Raw genomic sequence first — 17,205 nt, 5'->3', positions numbered from 1 at the left:
GAGAAAGAGGGAGGGGGTTCTCAGGCGTGAAACAGAGGAAAGAAAGAAAGAAAAAGAGAAGAAGAAGAAGAAGAAAGAAGAAGAGGAAGGGGATTCAAGGAGGAAAGGGATCCCGGTTGCACTTCCAGCTGAAGGAAAAAACGTAGATCTCCTTCCCCTCTACACAAGGACCTCGATTTCCAAAAAGAAAAAGGTAAATATCCATCCCTATCTAGTCTTTTGATGACATTAGGCTATACAAAGGGTGGATATAGTCTAGAGGGGTCGGATAAGGGTTGTAGAGGTGGTTAAAAGAGGAAGAATCGGATTTCGACAAATTTTTCCGGTATTACGGAAAAACTGTGTCGAAGTCTCAACTTCGGCAAATTATTTCGGGGGTCAAACGGCCTCCGATAGTGATGCATATTACTATTCTGGAATCCTCTATGAGTGTAGAATGTTAGGTAAAAATTTCATCAAATTTGGAGTCTGGAAAGTGGATCAAACCCGGGATGAAGTAACCGGCTGTCGGTCCGGATTACTGTTCATCCGGGTGGAAAAATAGGGGATTTCATGCTATAATAGGGTATTAAGCCTAGATCAAGCTAAAAGGGACCTTGTACTCATGCAAGGGAGTCTCTAATACATATAAATGGTAAGTTAATTAATTAAAAAGAAAAAGAAGAAAGAAAAAAAAAGATTTAGGGAATGGGGGAGTTGAATCAATTAAAGTTCCCTATATTATAATTGGCACGTAGATTATAGCCCTTGATACAAAACTAAATGTATTGTAAATGCATGTCACAGTTGGACAAGAAGCTAGGAAACAAGAGGAAGAAGTTTTCCACTGCCAGCTGTAGATTTTTGGAGGCGTATCAGGGCTGTGCCAGGTTGACAAGTGAGTGGGAGTCATGTACTTTGCACCATGAGCATCCTTAATTCATTTTCATGAATGTCGCCAAGTGTGAATTGATTCCACTTGAGCATATTGATTGATATTGTAGTAGATTCCTCTATAATCTTGATTCTCCATGCTTGATTATTCTGTACATGCATTTGAGGGAACATTGAGAGGAATTACGAGGGGTTGATGAGTAATTAAATTGATTCCGAATTGTGAAATGATTTCTTTTGTAAATTGATTTCATTTCCTCTATTTTAAAGACTTGTGAGTCGTAGCTTGATTATACTCCTTTATGAGTAATTAAATTGGATCTGAATTGTGAAATGACTTCTTTTGTAAATTGATTTCATTTCCTCTATTTCAAAGACTTGTAGAGCCCTTCTCATGGTATATTGAGTTGCATTGTACTCCCGTGATTCCTCACTCCCAACCCTGATGTTAGTTATAATTGGGTCGTGGCCGAGTGAGTGGTAGTCTTGATTATGCTCCTTTTTAGTAGAGTATTGGGAGAGTGCATTATGGCATTTATGCATGGCTTGGCAGTATTTGCAGGACACCTATAGTCGATGGGGTTGAACATCGGCCTTTGTGCACATAGTAGCCTTCTGGGTGGGCGGAGCCCAGTCCCTTCCTAGGGGGGGACACGGCCCTAGGCGTAGGATCGGCCGGTCCTACGACTTATATTCTGCTTGCCGCCGGGCATAGTAAGACCCCGCGAGGTACAGTATGGCTTTCCGCGGATGTAGAATTCCCGCGAGGTGCCGTTTAGTATGTAGATGTGAGATGGATTTCTGTTCTGGATACTGGCCAGCATTTATATGATCAGTATGGTGTCTTATCCTGCATATGCATGTGACAGTAGGGAGTTGTTGCTGGTTCGCCTGGGGCGTAAAACCCACCTTCCGACAGCTGTCTAGCATTTACATTATCGATATGGTGTCTTATCCTGCATATGCATGTGACAGTAGGGAGTTGTTGCTGGTTCGCCTGGGGCGTAAAACCCACCTCCCGACAGCTGTCTAGTGATGATTTCAGCATATTGACACCTGATTTGTATGTTCCAGCATTATGATCTGTTGAGCATATTCATGAGTAGCATATATGTTTACTTGATTATTCCATATATGCTTCAGATGAGTTGATATTGATTGTGGTGATATTGATGATTTACTCTATATTCTCTATGTTGAGTTCATGTTCATGTTGTTATTGATCTTGAGATTTCATCTCGAGCCATGATTATATTCTGTCTCATGTGCATAGTACTCTCTACTCCACTCACTGAGTATTTATATACTCACTCCCCAGTTTGGTGTTTTTGATTGCAGGGCAGGTATTGTATAGAGAGGAGCAGGATTAGTGGTTGCCTGCTAGCTGTGCCGCTCCATAGTATAGTATAGTATAATGTAGATAGAGGTTTATACCTTTTGGTGTATTATAAACCTTCTATTGTATATAGTGCATAATTACAGTCATAGATCCTGTTGTGGATATGGGTTTGACCATGGATGGATTAGGAAGCAGGTATATATATATGTGTGCAGATGAGTTATATGCCTGAGATGATGTATTGCTATATATTGTCCAGGTTTATTATGTGACAGATTATGTGATTGCTGCTCTGACAGGTAGTGTGTTATATGTATTGAGATAATCCTGACAGGTCACCATAGGAAAGGTGATCATTTTGTGCATGCATCATGCCAAAATTTTTCAGAATTTATGGATGATTGATAGGTAGTAGGGTTCTACGTGGTGGCTGGTGGCCTTATGCCTACCCGCACCCTAGGACCGTCACGGCGGCCCGCCGGGAACGGGGCGGGGGTCGTGACAAAGCTTGGTATCAGAGCAAAGATTAAACAAGAGTCCTGTCAGAGCAATAGGATGAGTCAGGATTAAGTATAGGATTATACTATGGAGCATAGGATTTTTCTGTATGTTATTTTATGAGTCATTTACAACTCAGTAAAATATATCATGACTCAGTGTGTAACGACCATCCTCTCTTTTTGACTTTTTTAGAGAGATATAAAGAATACCTCCAAGGAGAGGACCTGCTCGTCCTGGAAGGAGGATGGAGCCAGATATAGCATTGGATGCGGGTTCTGCACATGTCGAGCCCCAAAGAGAAAAACCTCCTCCTGCTGATAGACGGAGGGTTGATGATCAAGGAGATGTAGAAAGTAGAGATACATTGATGGAACAGTTACTGGCGGAGAATCAGGCTCTGAGGGAGCAGATTGCTCGGGGGAAATCTCCTGCCCCGTCAGTAGTATCCATCCCACCTCCTGTACCTGTGCCAAGAAGTTTGGCCAGGCGGGCTCTAGATGATGAGGGGATTACTGTACAGAAATTTCTGAGGCTCAGAACCCCGGAGTTTAAGGGGGAAGAAGGTGAAGATCCTCAGAGATTTCTGGAGGAGACTGAAAAGATGATACGGAGACTGCCCTGTTCTGATGCAAGAGCTATAGAACTTGTAGGGCTTACAATGAAGGAAGATGCTTGGGACTGGTACCAGAGACAAGTGGAGGACAAATTGTACAGTAGGAATCCTCCAACCTGGGAAGAGTTCAGGCAAGCAGTGATGGATGAGTTTTTGTCTCCGGCTGAGAGGCAGAATCGGGCTCTTCAGTTTGAGAGGCTGAAGCAGATGCCCGGAATGAGCGTATCTGAGTACGCTCGTGAGTTCACTAGATTGGGGAAGTATGCTCCTTACATCATCCCCACTGAAGCTGCCAGGATAGAAAGGTTCAGACGAGATCTGATTTCTCCGCTTTATAATGCAGTACTGGCAGTAGAGGTCCCCACCTTGTCTAGGCTGATTGATAAAGCAAAACAGTGGGAGATCAGAAACAAAGAGGAAAGGGCTGAAAGAGAACAGAGGAAAATGAGTAAGGGGAAAGGGCAAAGCAGCCGAGGTAGATCTGAGGGAGCAAGTCTCCCGGAGGGCCCGATGGAGCAGTCTGTACGCTCAGCTCCACCTGCCCCACGTAAGAGGAAATGGAGGGAAAGAGGTCAATCACAAGATACTTTTCTACCATCAGTACCTCGTCCTCCAGTCACTATGGCCAGAACTGAATCTAGGTTCCAATCATGGCCAGTATGTGGCATATGTGGGAAGCAGCACCCTGGCAGATGTAGAATGGGTCAGGGAGTGTGCTACAGATGTGGACAGCCGGGTCATTTTGTCAGAGAATGCCCGCAGGGTGCCACCCAGCAGTTTGTGCCTTTGGCATCCTATCCTTCTGTGCAGATGGACAGGCCTAGTAGTAGGGAGCCTGTAGGCAGAGGTAGAGGTCAAGCACAAACATCACAGCAGAGTGCTGGACCATCTCAACTGTCAGCTTCAGTAGGCAGAGGGCAAGGAAGGGTGTTCACGGTAAATCCACAGGAGGCACAGACATCGAATGCAGCTATGACAGGTAATTTACTCTTTTAAATTCGAGGACGAATTTTATATAAGGGGGGGAGGATGTAATAACCCCAAAATATTTTTTTTTATATATAAAAAAGGATAGAATAGTCATTTAAAATTGATATGAGGGGTAAAATTGGAAGGAATGAAAAGATAATGGCATAGTTGTAGATGTGTTGAAGTGGTAAGGGTAAAATTGGAAAGGAATCAAAAGTTAATGGCATAACGGTAGATATGTTGAAGTGTTAGGGGCAAAATGGGAATTTAATAATATTAAACAAAGGGTGAATAGTATCTTGATGTGATTTAATTGGAGGGTTTGAGCTGGCTTTTGGAATGAAACCGAGAGAAAGAGGGAGGGGGTTCTCAGGCGTGAAACAGAGGAAAGAAAGAAAGAAAAAGAGAAGAAGAAGAAGAAGAAAGAAGAAGAGGAAGGGGATTCAAGGAGGAAAGGGATCCCGGTTGCACTTCCAGCTGAAGGGAAAAACGTAGATCTCCTTCCCCTCTACACAAGGACCTCGATTTCCAAAAAGAAAAAGGTAAATATCCATCCCTATCTAGTCTTTTGATGACATTAGGCTATACAAAGGGTGGATATAGTCTAGAGGGGTCGGATAAGGGTTGTAGAGGTGGTTAAAAGAGGAAGAATCGGATTTCGACAAATTTTTCCGGTATTACGGAAAAACTGTGTCGAAGTCTCAACTTCGGCAAATTATTTCGGGGGACAAACGGCTCCGATAGTGATGCATATTACTATTCTGGAATCCTCTATGAGTGTAGAATGTTAGGTAAAAATTTTATCAAATTTGGAGTCTGGAAAGTGGATCAAACCCGGGATGAAGTAACCGGCTGTCGGTCCGGGTTACTGTTCATCCGGGTGGAAAAATAGGGGATTTCATGCTATAATAGGGTATTAAGCCTAGATCAAGCTAAAAGGGACCTTGTACTCATGCAAGGGAGTCTCTAATACATATAAATGGTAAGTTAATTAATTAAAAAGAAAAAGAAGAAAGAAAAGAAAAGATTTAGGGAATGGGGAAGTTGAATCAATTAAAGTTCCCTATATTATAATTGGCACGTAGATTATAGCCCTTGATACAAAACTAAATGTATTGTAAATGCATGTCACAGTTGGGCAAGAAGCTAGGAAATAAGAGGAAGAAGTTTCCCACTGCCAGCTGTAGATTTTTGGAGGCGTATCAGGGCTGTGCCAGATTGATAAGTGAGTGGGAGTCATGTACTTTGCACCATGAGCATCCTTAATTCATTTTCATGAATGTCGCCAAGTGTGAATTGATTCCACTTGAGCATATTGATTGATATTGTAGTAGATTCCTCTATAATCTTGATTCTCCATGCTTGATTATTCTGTACATGCATTTGAGGGAACATTGAGAGGAATTACGAGGGGTTGATGAGTAATTAAATTGATTCCGAATTGTGAAATGATTTCTTTTGTAAATTGATTTCATTTCCTCTATTTTAAAGACTTGTGAGTCGTAGCTTGATTATACTCCTTTATGAGTAATTAAATTGGATCTGAATTGTGAAATGACTTCTTTTGTAAATTGATTTCATTTCCTCTATTTCAAAGACTTGTAGAGCCCTTCTCATGGTATATTGAGTTGCATTGTACTCCCGTGATTCCTCACTCCCAACCCTGATGTTAGTTATAATTGGGTCGTGGCCGAGTGAGTGGTAGTCTTGATTATGCTCCTTTTTAGTAGAGTATTGGGAGAGTGCATTATGGCATTTATGCATGGCTTGGCAGTATTTGCAGGACACCTATAGTCGATGGGGTTGAACATCGGCCTTTGTGCACATAGTAGCCTTCTGGGTGGGCGGAGCCCAGTCCCTTCCTAGGGGGGACACGGCCCTAGGCGTAGGATCGGCCGGTCCTACGACTTATATTCTGCTTGCCGCCGGGCATAGTAAGACCCCGCGAGGTGCAGTATGGCTTTCCGCGGATGTAGAATTCCCGCGAGGTGCCGTTTAGTATGTAGATGTGAGATGGATTTCTGTTCTGGATACTGGCCAGTATTTATATGATCAGTGTGGTGTCTTATCCTGCATATGCATGTGACAGTAGGGAGTTATTGCTGGTTCGCCTGGGGCGTAAAACCCACCTTCCGACAGCTGTCTAGCATTTACATTATCGATATGGTGTCTTATCCTGCATATGCATGTGACAGTAGGGAGTTGTTGCTGGTTCGCCTGGGGCGTAAAACCCACCTCCCGACAGCTGTCTAGTGATGATTTCAGCATATTGACACCTGATTTGTATGTTCCAGCATTATGATCTGTTGAGCATATTCATGAGTAGCATATATGTTTACTTGATTATTCCATATATGCTTCAGATGAGTTGATATTGATTGTGGTGATATTGATGATTTACTCTATATTCTCTATGTTGAGTTCATGTTCATGTTGTTATTGATCTTGAGATTTCATCTCGAGCCATGATTATATTCTGTCTCATGTGCATAGTACTCTCTACTCCACTCACTGAGTATTTATATACTCACTCCCCAGTTTGGTGTTTTTGATTGCAGGGCAGGTATTGTATAGAGAGGAGCAGGATTAGTGGTTGCCTGCCAGCTGTGCCGCTCCATAGTATAGTATAGTATAATGTAGATAGAGGTTTATACCTTTTGGTGTATTATAAACCTTCTATTGTATATAGTGCATAATTACAGTCATAGATCCTGTTGTGGATATGGGTTTGACCATGGATGGATTAGGAAGCAGGTATATATATATGTGTGCAGATGAGTTATATGCCTGAGATGATGTATTGCTATATATTGTCCAGGTTTATTATGTGACAGATTATGTGATTGCTGCTCTGACAGGTAGTGTGTTATATGTATTGAGATAATCCTGACAGGTCACCATAGGAAAGGTGATCATTTTGTGCATGCATCATGCCAAAATTTTTCAGAATTTATGGATGATTGATAGGTAGTAGGGTTCTACGTGGTGGCTGGTGGCCTTATGCCTACCCGCACCCTAGGACCGTCGCGGCGGCCCGCCGGGAACGGGGCGGGGGTCGTGACAATACCGGCATTCAAAGAAGTCTTGCACGATCAAGCAAATGCTATGAACTCCTACCAAAAGCCTTATAATGATCCATACTCGAATACCTATAACCCTGGTTGGAAGAATCATCCAAATTTTAGGTGGAGAAATGATCATCCTCAACAGTCACACCATTCAGCTCCTCCACCTGCACATCCTACTTTTGCATCACCACCCTCTCAAAAGCCAAATATCGAGGATACTTTGCAATCCATACAAACTTTTCTACAAGGTCAAGCGAATATCAATGCTCAAAATACTCGAAATTTTGAAGACATAAGGAACCAATTGTCAATATTGACTACCGTCCTAAGTACCTATCAACCCCAACCTAACCCACAAGTGCACGGTAGTAATAATACGGCTCCTTCTAGTTCGCATACAGAGCATGCAAAGAGCATCATGACTTTGCGTAATGGAAAAGTCATTGATCAGACCGTCCCATTGAGACCGCAGGTCACTTCTAATTCTGATGCTCCCAAAGTCGATGAAAGGGACAAAGAAGAAGTTGAGGTCCCAACTTCTACCAAGAAAGTTGAATGTCCTTTTCCTCCACCTTTTCCACAACGGTTAAAGCCGTTGCAAAAGCTCGAACCTAATTCTGAAATTCTTGAGCTTTTTAAATAAGTAAAGATCAACATACCTCTTCTTGATGCAATCAAACAAGTACCCTCATATGCCAAATTTTTGAAGGACTTGTGTACTGTCAAACGCCGATTAAATGTTAAGAAGAAGGCATTTTTAACTGAAAATGTGAGTGCTATTTTGCAGCACAACATTCTCCCTAAATTTAAGGATCCAGGTTGCCCAACCATCTCATGCATCATAGGCAACTTTAGGATAGAGCGAGCATTGTTAGATTTTGGGGCAAGTGTGAATCTGTTGCCATATTCTGTATATGAGCAACTTGGTTTAGGTGAGTTGAAGCCAACCTCCGTCACTTTGCAATTAGCTGACAGGTCAGTTAAAATTCCGAGGGAGATTATCGAGGATGTATTGGTCCAAGTAGATAAGTTCTATTTTTCTGTCGATTTTATCGTATTGGACACACATCCGGCTTCGAACTCACAGTCTCAGATTCCGGTCATTTTAGGACGTCCATTCCTTGCAACTTCTAATGCATTGATTAATTGTCGGAATGGCGTCATGAAGCTTTCTTTTGGTAACATGACCTTAGAACTGAACATTTTTAATGTGTGCAAACAACCTAATGATCCCGAAGAGAGTAAGGAGGTTGATTGGGTTGAAACTATCGCGGAGGAATATTTGTTAGCTGAAGCATTTAACGATCCATCCGGCGATAGTTTAATTGATTGGTGTTCTAATGGCACCAATGAAGATGATTTGTTGGTCAAACCTAGTATGAATTTTTCAAACGCCATGATGATCAATGGGTGGAGACCAAAAGTAGAAAAATTTGAACAGTTGCCACGTCGAGAAGCAAAGATAGTACCATCCCATGAGCAAGTGCCTAAGCTCGAGTTAAAACCTTTACCGAAGGAACTCAAGTATGCCTTTCTTGGACCCGAGGACACTTACCCTATAATTATCTCGTCTGATTTTAATCATGACCAAGAAAGAAAATTACTTGGTGTTCTAAAGAATCATAAAGGAGCTTTAGAGTGGTCTATTGCCGACTTGAAGGGGATTAGCCCCTTAGTTTTCACACACCGGATATATTTGGAGGACAATGCCAAAACCACAAGGCAAATGCAACGAAGGTTGAATCCTACGATGAGAGATGTGGTTAAGGCAGAAGTCCTCAAATTGCTTGATGTGGGTATTATTTACCCAATTTCCGACAGCAAGTGGGTAAGCCCTACTCAAGTCGTTCCTAAGAAATCGGGTTTGACGGTAGTAGAAAATGAACAAGGTGAACTAGTTCCAACTCGTGTCCCGACGAGTTGGCGCATGTGTGTTGACTACCGAAAGCTGAATTTGGTCACACGAAAGGATCACTTTCCTCTACCCTTCCTAGACCAAGTATTGGAGAGGGTTGCAGGGCATGATTTCTATTGTTTTCTCGATGGCTATTCGGGATATTATCAAATTGAAATTTCACCAGAAGATCAAGAGAAGACTACCTTCACTTGTCCTTTTGGCACATTTGCTTTCCGACGAATACCATTTGGGTTGTGTAATGCACCTGCAACATTCCAAAGATGCATGCTCAGCATCTTTGAAGACATGAACGAGAAATTTTTGGAAGTGTTCATGGACGATTTCTCCATTTTTGGCGACACATTTGATGATTGCCTGTCCCATTTACAAGCTGTCTTAGCTCGATGTATGGAAAAGAATTTGATACTGAATTGGGAGAAATGCCACTTCATGGTGCCAAAGGGAATTGTCTTAGGACATATTGTTTCATCGAAGGGCATGGAAGTAGATAGAGCTAAGACTGATTTAATTGCTAAGCTACCTGCACCCAAGACGGTTAGAGATGTTAGATCATTTTTGGGTCACGCCGGATTTTATAGGAGATTCATCAAGGACTTTAGTATCATATCTCGACCATTATGTAATCTCCTATCCCTTGATACACCGTTCAATTGGACTGAAACTTGCCAAGATGCATTCGAGAAGTTAAAGTCTATGCTTAGCACTGCACTCATCGTTCGACCACCCGATTGGTCATTACCTTTTGAGATTATGTGCGACGCTAGCGACTATGCAATAGGAGCTGTCTTAGGACAACGCAAGGATAATAAGCCATATGTCATTTACTATGCAAGCAAAACCTTAAACGATGCTCAAATGAATTACACTACCACCGAGAAGGAATTGCTTGCAGTAGTATTTGCCTTAGATAAATTTCGCTCTTATATCCTTGGTGCTCCTATTGTTATCTTCACGGACCATGCGGCACTAAAATATTTGTTGGATAAGAAAGAGGCCAAACCACGCTTAATACGATAGATACTTCTACTCCAAGAATTTGACATCACTATCAAAGATAAAAAAGGAGTAGAGAATGTGGTTGCTGACCATTTATCACGATTAGTTTTTCATGATTCAGTGCCACAGTTTTCCATCAAGGACTCATTCCCTGAAGAGCAGTTGTTTGCACTTTCTAGTATACCACGGTATGCAGATATTGTAAATTTTTTTGTTACAAGCCGGATGCCGGAGCATTGGGGGTCGACAGATAGAAAAATTTTCTTGCGCGAAGTAAAGAATTATTACTATGACGAACCCTATTTGTTTAAATATTGCAATGATCAAATCTTTAGACAATGCATACCGGATCATAATATACAAAGCGTACTTTCTTTCTGCCATACTGATGCTTGCGGTGGACACTTTGCCTCTAAGAAAACTATTGCAAAGGTCTTGCAATGTGGTTTCTATTGGCCTACTATGTTCAAAGATGCCCACGAGTTCTACAGGACATGTGATCCATGTCAACGTATTGGAAGTCTAACTCGTAGGCAAATGATGCCTCTTCAACCCATTACTATTATCGAAATTTTCGATTGTTGGGGCATCGATTTTATGGGCCCATTCCCACCGTCTTTTGGATATGAATACATTTTAGTTGGTGTCGAGTATGTGTCCAAATGGGTAGAAGCTGTCGCTTGTAGGACCAATGATCACAAACCTGTCCTGAAGTTTTTAAAAGAAAATATTTTTTCATGATTTGGGATGCCTAAGGTCATAATTAGTGATGGTGGAAAACACTTTTGTAATAAGCCTTTTGAGACATTATTAAAAAAGTATGGTGTCACCCACAAAGTTGCTACCCCATATCACCCGCAAACTAGTGGCCAAGTAGAATTAGCCAATAGGGAGATCAAGCGTATTTTAGAGAAAACGGTGAACCCATCACGAAAGGATTGGTCCTTGAAACTATCAGATGCATTATGGGCTTATCGTACTGCATACAAAACCATTCTTGGCATGTCTCCCTACCGGCTAGTCTACGGAAAAGCGTGTCATTTGCCCGTAGAAATAGAACATAAATCGTATTGGGCAATTAGAAAATTGAATTTTGATTTACAAGATGCCGGTCTAGCTATAAAATTGCAATTGAACGAGCTTAATGAGATCCGCAGAGATGCTTATGACAATGCTAAAATTTGCAAAGAACGAATGAAGATCTTACATGATAAATCAATTTTAAAAAAATCTTTTGAACCTTTGCAAAAGGTTCTTTTATATGATTTTCGCTTACATCTGTTTCCTAGTAAGTTGCGATCAAGATGGACAGGTCCTTACATTATAAAAACTGTTTTTCCACATGGGGCGGTTGAGATTGAGAATCCACGGAATGGTAGAATTTTTAAGATAAATGGACACAGACTTAAACCTTTTCTTGAGAATTTTGCAGATGAAGAAGACTCCTTTTTCTTGGGGGAGCCTTCTTATGACTGAACATGAAGGCAAAGGTATGTGTATATCAGTTAGGATTATTTTTCTAGTTTTGTAGGTTTCATTTTCTGGATATCAACAGCTCAAGGTATTCCTCTTCTCTCCAATGTTATTTTCTCTACTGTCTTTCATTATAATTTTCTTGTATCTATTACATTGAGGACAATGCAATGTTTAAGTTGGGGGGAGGGAAGTATTTTGCAAAAGAAAAAAAAAATATTTTTGCATTCTTTTTTTTTAGCAAATGCACATGTATTTTCATATTGAGTTTGTGCAACTATTAAGGCAAGGAATACATGCGTACTATGACTGATTAGAGACCTATTATTAGATCCCCGCACATGTATTTAATGATTATAGGAAGGCCTCAGGAGTTCACATTTGTTTAATGCATTTTTATTAAGCTATATCTGTAAAAGAAGTACGAGTATCCTTGTCCGTACTATAAGGTTCTTGATTTGGTTTTCACATAAAGATCGAGGTTGAATACCCCAGCTAGATCATCTATGTGCCTTATGTTCCGATCTTGGTTGACCTATAGTCACGTTGCAGTCACATTATATGGTTCAGTTTACCTTCTTTATTTTGAAAAAAAAAATTAAATAAATAAATAAATGAGGAGATGACAAGTCTAACCTCGTGGCTTAGTTTGGTTCGAGTAATTAAGCTCGAGGGGTGTTTACACCTAATGCCTTGAGCCAACTGGATCAAGAGTCATTGGCCGAAAACTCGCTGCATGGACCTTGCTAGAGCCTAAGGGGGTTGGACTATTGTAATCACCATATGTGTTTCCAATATATATATAAAAAAAAATAAAAAAAAAAGCATGAATAGGGTTGGTCGGGTTGAACCCAGTGACATGTGGTAATGGCTGGTTTGACTCCATTGTATTGGACCTTTGTGTACTTTGGATATTTAGTTGGGATTGATAGCTCTTTCTTTACATACGAACCATTCTTGACGAATGTAGACAACATGTGATATTCTGAAAATTTGATGGATCAGGCTCCAATAAACTGTAATAAACACCTGTGAACTTGAGTAGTGCACCTAAAAGTCAAGTGGTACCATGTTGTGGTGGATGTATTAGTGCTCTAAGAAAGTCATCTATTTATGCATACTACACTTTAGTATTACCCTTGCTTTGATAGTTGCCATGCTTGAGAAAAATATATATCACGTGTGCATTGACTTAAATTTCATTATATATCATTTTATGAATGATGTTTGTGGGTAACATCACTGCAAACCCTCACGAGACAACACTCGTCCACTAGGGTAACCTAGGGGTTTAACGGCTTGTTGCACATGCTAAGTGCAATCGTGATTCCTACGAAAGTGAGTACTTATCTTAATTTTATGCAATTAGTTCTAATAAAACATCAAAGGATCAACCAACACTTTTTGTACTCTCATGATATTGTTTACTCTAAATTGCTAGAGACTAGCAATAAGCTAGTTGGGGGGTGTGATGAGAGCACAAAAGTGCGATCTACATACCACATAAATTAGTATTATCGCTAACAAGATAATGATAATCTCACTAGATTAATATTATATTTTTGTTAAGTATAGGTGATCGTAAATCGAGGCCAAAATACGTATTTAGTACAGATTGGGCTTAGACAGATGCATAACTCAGACCGCGTATGCCCAACCCCGTCATGGTCTGATCGAATTCACCATTCATTGAGTATACTTGCACCGGAGCTACACATGTCTACATGCCACAGCTTCTAGAGCACATTGGGGATCAAAATAAAGAAAGATCACGTGTAGTTGGGGAAGAATTCCAAAAACTTTCCAAATCGGGCGTTCCCTTCCCCAGCCGTCCGTGATGTTTTTGTGCTTCCACCTCCCTCCGCGTGCGCCTCTTCCCAGCATCCACAGCTCCCGCAAGCCCGCGATCACCGCCCGGCCGTCTGCCATCGCCCAGCTTCTTCCCGGCCGTCCGCTCCTCTCGCACAACCAGATCTGCAACGCGTCCCAGCTACCCCGTAATCATCCCGCGATCAACGCTCCCATGCCCGCGATCAGCTCCAACACCCGAGCCTGTGAAGAGATAACATTTTTCTTTTCTTCTCGTTAGTGCATATTTGTTATATTTGCTCATTTAGGAGCTTTATACCTTTGATTTCTTATTCATTGTAAGGTTTGGTGTAGGTTGTTGGTAAGCCCATAAAACCAACGTAGGTTGTTGGTGAGCCCGTAAACCCAACATAGGTTGTTGGTAAGCCCGTAAAACCAACGTAGGTTGTTGGTAAGCCCGTAAAACCAACATAGGTTTTTGGTGAGCTCGCAAAACCAACGTTAGGTTGTTGGTGAGCCCGCAAAACCAACGTAGGTTATTGGTGATCCCAGAAAACCAAACTGTAAAGATTTTGGATTGTGAGCCCGAAAAATAATCCTACTATAATCCGAGGGATTATAGTAAAATTTCCAAGAGAATGCTTGGGGAGTGGACGTAGGTGCCTAAGGGTGCACCGAACTACTATACATCGTGATGTTTGTGTTGTGGCTTCACTTGTGATTATTCTTGCATTATCTTTCATCTTTGCTATAGTTTAATTCATTGAAGTAATTTAAGAAAGCATCCACCGCACTCAACTAAGGAAGTTTTTTAAAGCACTAAAAATTTGGAAAAATCCAATTCACCCCCCCCTTTTGGGTTGTCACCTTGGGCAACAAGTGGTATCAGAGTAGGTGCTGTATAATTTCTTACCTTGTGACTTTGACCTAACCGTCAAAGAGCCAAAGATCATGACAACTCAAATAGATAATTTTCTAGGAGAGGAACAATTAATTGATAGACCTCCATTATTTAATGGTATAAACTACACACATTGGAAAGTACGCATGCGCATTTTCATTCAAGCACATGACTACAATTTATGGAGTATCATAGTCAATGGGCTACACACAAATATTAATCATGATAAGAAAATGGCTCAGCAAAATGTAAAAGCCATGAATATTCTATATTGTGCATTGGATGATAGTGAACTTAATAACATATCTTTTGCATAACTGCTAAGAAAATATGGAGTATGCTTGAAGTTAAATATGAATACACTAACATTTCTAGTAAATTTAAAACTAGCTCCGAAGAAGAAGAGCAGCAAACTGAAATTGAAAATCTATGCTTTGTGGCACATGAAGATAAGATATATACTCGAATACAAAGTGATTTCTCATTCAAAAATCAAGTACATACTGAAGCTCAATCTGATTTTATATTTGATGAACTTCATGATGCATTTTCTGATTTATACTTAGAATACAAGAAGCTTAATTTAAGAATAAGAAGCTTAGTTTAAAGAATAAAAAGCTACATCTTAAAATGTCAGAAGAAAAAAATTCTACTACTGAAATGAAAGACAAATTAAATTCTGAGAATGAACACTTAAGGTTAAATTCAGAAGAATTGATTCAGAAAAATCAAAATTTAATTGAAGAAAATCAAAACTTAAATGAAAAAGTTAACTAACTAAATTTTTTTATTAACAAATTCACTGTAAGTTCAGAAAGATTAAAAACGATGTTTGAAAGCCAACATGCTATTTTTGATAAATCAAGACTTGGCTGGACTTCTTTACTTAAACCCCTAAATAAAAGGGTTATCAATTCACCAAGCAAACCATCAAATAAGATAACTTATTTCAAACATGAAAAGATTGGGTATAACAACTTTGCCTATAGTTCCAATACTATTAAAACAAATGGTAAAGTTGTTACTATTAAACAAATTTGGGTTCCAAAAGGAACCATATGCACTAACCATCAAGGACCCAAGCAAGTTTGGGTACCTAAAATGAAAATATGAGGGTGTAGATATAGGTGTGCCAAGTTACCCATGGAATAAATGGAACTCTCATACAAATGGGTGCGTTGACACGTAATTTAAAATAAGTCTCAACTTATTCATTAAATCTAGTATCAGATTTAACATTCTACATCATATATTAAAATTACGATACTCTCTACATCAAAGCTTTAAATGTCTTATATGTATGTTAAATTTTTATCTCAACAATCTTAGCATAAAATTTTTCTAGTGCTTGCATGATAATAAGAAAACAATGAATGAATATGTATAACCTTCCCCTTTAAGTTTTTCAAAATCTAAATTTCTTCTCTAGTATAAATGTTTGATGCTGATTTCATGCTAAAACTTTATTGAGCATAATACTTATGAAATCTTATGTTATCCTTTGTGAAGGTATGAATATAATTCATCATGTTATTATTATACCATTCATTCCTTATATGATTATCTGAAATGTATTATGATTTGTTTTATAAGTCTCATATATGCATCATAGGTTAAACCATAATCATCTCAAATTGGTTCAATCATAAATGATTAATGTGTTATGATCATAATAAGAAACTTACATAAAAATTTTTATAATAACAAATCGTCTTCCCTCTTACAAGTAATGCTCAAGACTATTCTAAAATTCAAAATCAATAAATCTGATCACTAAAATATTTCATTGAGCATAATCATTGTATCCATGATTAATATCTTTCTCTAAAATTATCTCGAACTCTGCTGATTATTTTTAACCTATCACGTTTAATCTGAGCATAAAAATCTTTTAAAGCATGAATATTAATTCCTTTGAACTATCTCTCATAAGTCAAAAATAAAATCTTATCTGCTTTAAAAGAAGATTGCTTATCTCTCTGAAACATGATTACTTGTGTTGAAAGTTGAAACATAATCAGAATTCTGATAGAAACAATTGTTTAAGATAATTTGATTAAAACCTAACTTGTATATCTTATTGATAATTATCTTAAGCAAATAAAATCTAAGCTAAATTAATTTTGAAAACAAGAAATTGATTTGACCTTGATGAATCTTCCTATTGCCTCACATGCTTATCTTTGAACCATCTTACCTAATGAAACTATCTCTTTAGTTCAAGTGACTTGTGCTTGCTTATATTTAGGCAATCTCTTGAGTAGAATGACTCAATATTCAATGATTGCCATGTCTTATTTTGAGTCATCTAGTTAAAAAAAAATATGTTGTATGAATGTTTTGTATCTTGAAGAAACTAATGACTTTCCTTCAAGAAAGAAAAAGATTTTACTAATAATGCTGGATCTATGAGCAAGAAATGAGAGATTTCAACTTGAAGGATACCTTCACGTAAGGTACAATAAACATTCACATGCAAACAAGAGAGAGGATCTTCTTCAGCCAAAAACTTTATACATAAGAAATCTAGTAGGTATTTGACTTGAAGAATGCAGAATGAATTGGTAACTTCAGATATCTCTCTTGTAAATTAACTGAGCAAAGTCAATAACTTAAATCTGATTGTGGTATGATTAAAGTCTTTAATTACTAATTTCTTAATATCATGCCTACAGATGTATTGACTAACTTATGCTTTTGGAAATTGTTTTATGGTTTGCCTAAATTGAAATATACCTTTGCCTA

The sequence above is a fragment of the Phoenix dactylifera genome, chromosome 14 (genome assembly GCF_009389715.1).
Source record: "Phoenix dactylifera cultivar Barhee BC4 chromosome 14, palm_55x_up_171113_PBpolish2nd_filt_p, whole genome shotgun sequence".
Lineage (NCBI taxonomy): Eukaryota > Viridiplantae > Streptophyta > Magnoliopsida > Arecales > Arecaceae > Phoenix > Phoenix dactylifera.
Note: the sequence above shows the minus strand (reverse complement) of the source record.